The sequence below is a fragment of the Otolemur garnettii genome, unplaced genomic scaffold (genome assembly GCF_000181295.1).
Source record: "Otolemur garnettii isolate 467f Iridium unplaced genomic scaffold, OtoGar3 scaffold00055, whole genome shotgun sequence".
NCBI lineage: Eukaryota > Metazoa > Chordata > Mammalia > Primates > Galagidae > Otolemur > Otolemur garnettii.
The window spans coordinates 9,958,813-9,964,544 of record NW_003852450.1 but is presented as its reverse complement, the minus strand read 5'-3'; positions in this window follow the sequence as shown (position 1 = coordinate 9,964,544).

The following is a 5,732-nucleotide window of genomic DNA, read 5'->3' as shown; positions in this document are numbered from 1 at the left end:
ATTAAATAAAATATAAGGGAATTTTTGGTTTTATCTTGTGGATAAATAAAAGGCCCTTTTTTGCAATACCCTATGAACTCTTAAAGAAATATATATTGTTCAAGTTTTTTTGAGACTAGACATCATTTTATGATGATGGAAAATGTGCACATCTCTTTTTCCTATTTTTTCTACCTTATAAATCTAAAAAGTCATGCTACAAAGATACTTGCACACACATGAAGATGATGGGCACCACAGTGCTTATTTCAGTGTGGCCTTTAATATTGAAAAATTGACTAGGAAAATAGTTGAGTAAATGATAGTTCATCCAAACTGTAGGATACTCATAGACATTTAAAAATACCCCTTCTTCTGGAGGGGTAGCATGATGCCTTACACGTGGGCTATGTACTGTGCCTTCCTTCCCATAGTACAATAGGGAAAAGGGTGAGAAAAGAATAACTTTACAATAGAAAAACCTGACAAATCAGGTCATGAAGGTTAATAGCATCCATAATAGGTCCAGTAAATAGCATGTGCCCTTGTTATGATTTGATGAGAATAGCATTTCAGCTCTGTAGCATTCTTTAAAAAAAACAAAACTATTTTTTATTTAACTATGAGGAAAACATGGTAACAAGCAAACAAATTTAAAAATCAAATGAAGGGCATCAAGAAAATGCCTAACCAGTACTCCTCACACTGTCAAATTCATCAATAAATAAACAAAATCTGAGAAAGTGTCATGATCTAGAGAAGAGTATGGAGATACGAGGACTACATGTCCTATTGTATTCTGTTTGGGATCCTGGAGCAAAAAATAGGATATTCATTAAAAGTAAATAAAACACAAATAAAGTGTGGTTTTCAGTTTAATCATAATATTAATATTTCTTTATTAGCTGTGACAAATGTACCATGGTATTATAAGACATTCCCCATGGAGAAAGCTAGATAAAATGTATAAAGGAACTTCCTGAACCATCCTCCCTACTTTTTTATAAATCCTAAACTATTCTAAAGTGAAGAGTTTATTATTAGAAAATAAAATATTTAAATACTAATGTAGGGATGTATGTTTACATAACATCTTAAGATCTTTAAAATACTTAAGAAAATGCAAGTCACAAATGCAAGCTAATACATTCCTCTTGGAAAGTAGTTTTGAGAACACTCAGGGATCTAAAAGCAGACCTGCCATTCCTCTACTAAGTATACATCCAAAAGACCAAAAATCACATTACAACAAAGATATTTACACCAGATTGTCCATTGCAGCTCAATTCATAATTGCCAACTCATGGAAGAAGCCCAAGTGCCCATCGACTCATGAATGGATTAATAAATTGTGGTATATGTATACCATGGAATAATATGCAGCCTTTAAAAAGATGGATACTTTAACTCTTTCATTTTACATGGATGGAGTTGGCACATACTCTTCTTAGTAAAGTATCTCAAGAATGGAAGGAAAATTATCCATTGTACTCAGTACTATTGTAAAACCAATTTATAATCCCTCACTTTTATATGTAAGAGAAAACACAACTATAGCCCAAGATGAAGGAGGAAAGAGGAGGGGGATGGGAGGGGAGGGGGGAGATTTGATGCAAGGAAGGCAAAAGGTGGGACCATTCTTATGGTTCATATTGCAAGGGTACACGTCAAATCTATTAAGTACAGAGTATAAATGTCTTAACACAATAATTAAGTAAATGAGGTGAAGCCTATATTAACTAGTTTGATATAAGCATTCCTAATTGTATATAAAATCAGCACATTATACCCCATAAAGGCATCAATGTATACATAATCTATGTGTTTATGACTTAATAAAAAAAGTAAAAAAATAAAATGCAAGTCACAAAAAAATCTATTTCATATGATTTTATTTATAATGAAACATTAAATTTAGGATATGTGTGACAATTCAGAGCAAAGAATGTCTGTCAAAAACTATTGAGTTTTTGAAGTGCAGCTAAGTGGCCCGGCCAAGTCAATATGAAAAAACGGATGATTTTAAAGATTTTTCACCACATTTAATAATCATTGAGTTTTATGAAAATGAATTCTTTTGTTATTTGTGAAATTTAAAACATAGAATACATGAACTATAAGTGGATCTAGGAAGAGGAAATAAAGTGAGATTACAATTCTTATAAGGGAAGCTTTCCAACAAACTTTGAGCTGAAAACTGTCATGATGAGCCCTTAACAAGCTAGTCTCCAATGCCATTGACTTCTGTTTGGTGAGCACTAACTCCAGGCCAAACACATACGAGCATTGTATTAGCTAGTTACCACAGCAGCTCTGTCAAACGGAACAGTATCCTCACTGAGTTGTAGAAAAGCTAAATAAATGATCCAGAATCACACAATTTCTAAGTGGAAGAACTAGTGCTTAAATCAGATCCTCTAACTGCAAAGCTCTTATTCTTTTCTATAGGGCTGTGTTGTCACAGGGCATAATCATTACTTCGGAGGGGGGAATCCATGTATGAAAAACAGTCTACATTTTAGAAAATCCTGTTATTGTTATCTTTAAAAATATAGATAAGAACCAATATCTGCCTGCAAAGTATGAACAATAAGAGGCGTAGGCTTAACAAAATAAATATAAATGCACTAAGAATTTATATTTTGCTAAAGCTCATGGTAAGTGTATTATAACATTCAAGAAATAAAACTCAAAAATTGTTTTATTTCATACTTTTACCATTTAAAGATTACCATGTTACCATTTTAAGATTGCCATGTTAAGATTTTAAGATTGCCATGTAATCATTGGGATATTTTTATAGTTTTATTAATAGGACATGAAAAGTTCTTGTCTGACACATATTTCATATTTAAAAATATTTGCCTTTATTTTTATTATTATGGTTGTCATATATAAATCAGAAGTATAGAGGAAATACACTAAGGATGAGTTTTTTGAAGATCCTGTAAACATATAGTAATACTATTAGTTACAATAAATATCAATATTCTTTTTTATATTTACTTTATACCTATCCATAGTTCATCAACCTAACTTCAAAAATTCTCGGAAATTATCACAATCAATGGGTAATCTTTATTTCAATAGTCCATTGACTGAGGATCACTTTGGTTTTCTTTCACATTTACGTATATCTCAGTGATAACCCATTTCCTCCTTGCTTACATTTCTTAAATGTATAATTACAGAAGATAAATGAGTGTGTGTTTTGGTATATATAGCCATGTTTGATTATTCCTCAATTTGCAAAAACTTCTTAATTCAAAGTTTCCAATCATCTTGAATTTTTAGGATACCATTCATCAATACCAGAATTTTACCTACAACAAGAAGGTTAGCAAAGATAGGACAGAAATTGTTTGCTTCCCCCCGATCATTCTATCAAAGTGTGCAAAACATAATATATATGCTTGTTTTATCCCCCAAACCTTGTATTACTCAGAAAATGTGTGTATTTGGCCAATTATCTCTCTCTGATCCATCTGGCTGAGGCTTCCCTGAGTGATAAGTGCAGGGGATTTAGGATGTATTAATGTTATTAAACATTCAAAGAATACCAAATCAATAACTATATATTTCCAAACATTACTGTGGAATTGGGTAAAACATAGTACTACTTAAAAGATAATATGTATAATTCCCTAGGTTCACCTGAATTTCATTTTAGTACAAAAATTAGAATAAAGTGAAAAAAGATGGTATTTTAGATTTGATTTACATTAGCAATGGTAGCCAACCTTCTGCCAATCTCATAGAAGACATTAAAAATATGGTGGATTTAAATTTTAATCATAATTAGATTCTTTGGGGTTTTTTTTGAAATTCCCTATACAAGAAGCACTTAATTGGGAGTGAGAGTAATGAATGTGCATTAGTAATTGAGTTAGTTGACAGAAGGAGTTGTCCGGGTGTGTGGAGGAAGCATTTGTGGCTTCCTATTTTCAACCAAGCCAGGAAAGAAAACCCTCTGATTTACCCTCTAATGGAAATTTTGATTTTTAATTATGATAATGATGTTATTTAAATTAGCTTCCAATATATTAACACATGTACATGCCCAGGATCTGTAGACACAATGCCAGTGACTTTCCCCATGACTTGAGATGCCCTACTGACTTTCATTCAGAGACAAGAAATATTCCACAGTAAAGGAATAGCCTGAACAGATTGCTCAATAGAGAAGATATTTCTAGGAAATAGTCAAACATGGGTACATATTCCTGGAGTAGATGTATATTTATGTACTGAATGAATTTCAGAAATGCCAAGTTTCAGGCAGCGAAAGACATCTACTTCGTATTCAGAGAAAGGGGAGGACATTTAAAATAAAATAGATTCAGGAACCAATGTCATGCGAAACTTGAACATGTGCAGCCTTTGTTATAGATCAGGTCCTCACTTCACGGTATGTTTAATTAAAGCTAAGGAAACTCTAAAGGTTGAGAAGTTTAAATTCCCTGAAAGTATACATGTTTCTTTACTACATCTCTGAACCCTTATGAACAGTTGTACTTAAAGAACATTGACACTTAAGGAGAATCTATTCATTATTTCTAGAAAGCTTCTGGATTCTAAGTTAATACTATCCTGCCCTTTTTAAAAAACGTTAATTAAAAATAATTAGACAAGAGTCTATGGTTAAATCTGAATAATACAAAATATCAAAGAATCTGCTCAATCTTAGCAAAGTTATGTGGCAGAGTGAATTGCCGTAAGTTGGCTGCTGTGTTTCCTCCAGGTGTTTCCTCTTCCAGGAGTTCTCAGAGGAGGTAGGATATTGGTGAAAAAAATTGTTTGGCAAGGTAAGAGGAAGTTCAATGTGACAAGACCACAAAGCAAGTATATTAGCTCTTTGGGTCTGATCAGCATCCAGGAACCCGTTTGTTCATTCTGTAAAAGGGTCTCCCAAGATACCCCATTATCTAAATTAGAAAGTCCAAACTCTTTGGTGAGATATTCAAGGCACTTCAGAATTATTACTTAAAGCTAACTGTAGAGTCTTCTCATGATATCCCTGTAGGTACACCCAGTGCTCTGCTTGTGGTATGGTTGACACAGCATCTTAACTCATATACCTGTGATATTTTTTCCCATTCTGTAGTATCTTTCTGAAATGTTCCCCCAACTCTGATCTTTCTGACAAGCCAGATTAAATTCTACCACCTTGCTATATTCACTGAAGTTTGGGCAAAATTACTCACTTAGTTTTTTGTGCATTTTTTAATGTAGCATTGGTAGCATTTGGCTCTAACTATTTATATTTGGCTCTAACTATATATATTCTACCAGGCCATGTAGAAGGCAAGGATGTAACATCATTCATTTCTGAATCCTTCAGATTTAGCCTGGTATTTATCAGTGTTCTGCAGAACATCATTAGGTCATATATGGAAAAACATCAAAATATGTTTTTAAACCACTCTGTTTAACAAAGTTAAACAGACTTATTTTCTACAAGACTTCTTAGTGTCCCAAATATGCTAATGTACATTAAGTTGGACCTTATATGCTCTGTAGCATAACATGTTGGATTTCACAGCTATTTAGCTATGTGATCTTATTTAGGGAAAGTCTCTCCTATTGAACATACGTTTTTACCTTCTTAGTATATGATAGATACTCAAAAATGTTTGATAAATAAGTAAACAATCATTTTTATACCATAAGCTATTTACTTTATTATAGAGTTTAGATTTCTCTATTGAAATATCACCACCCCGTGATTAAGCCTATTCACTTGGAAAATTACT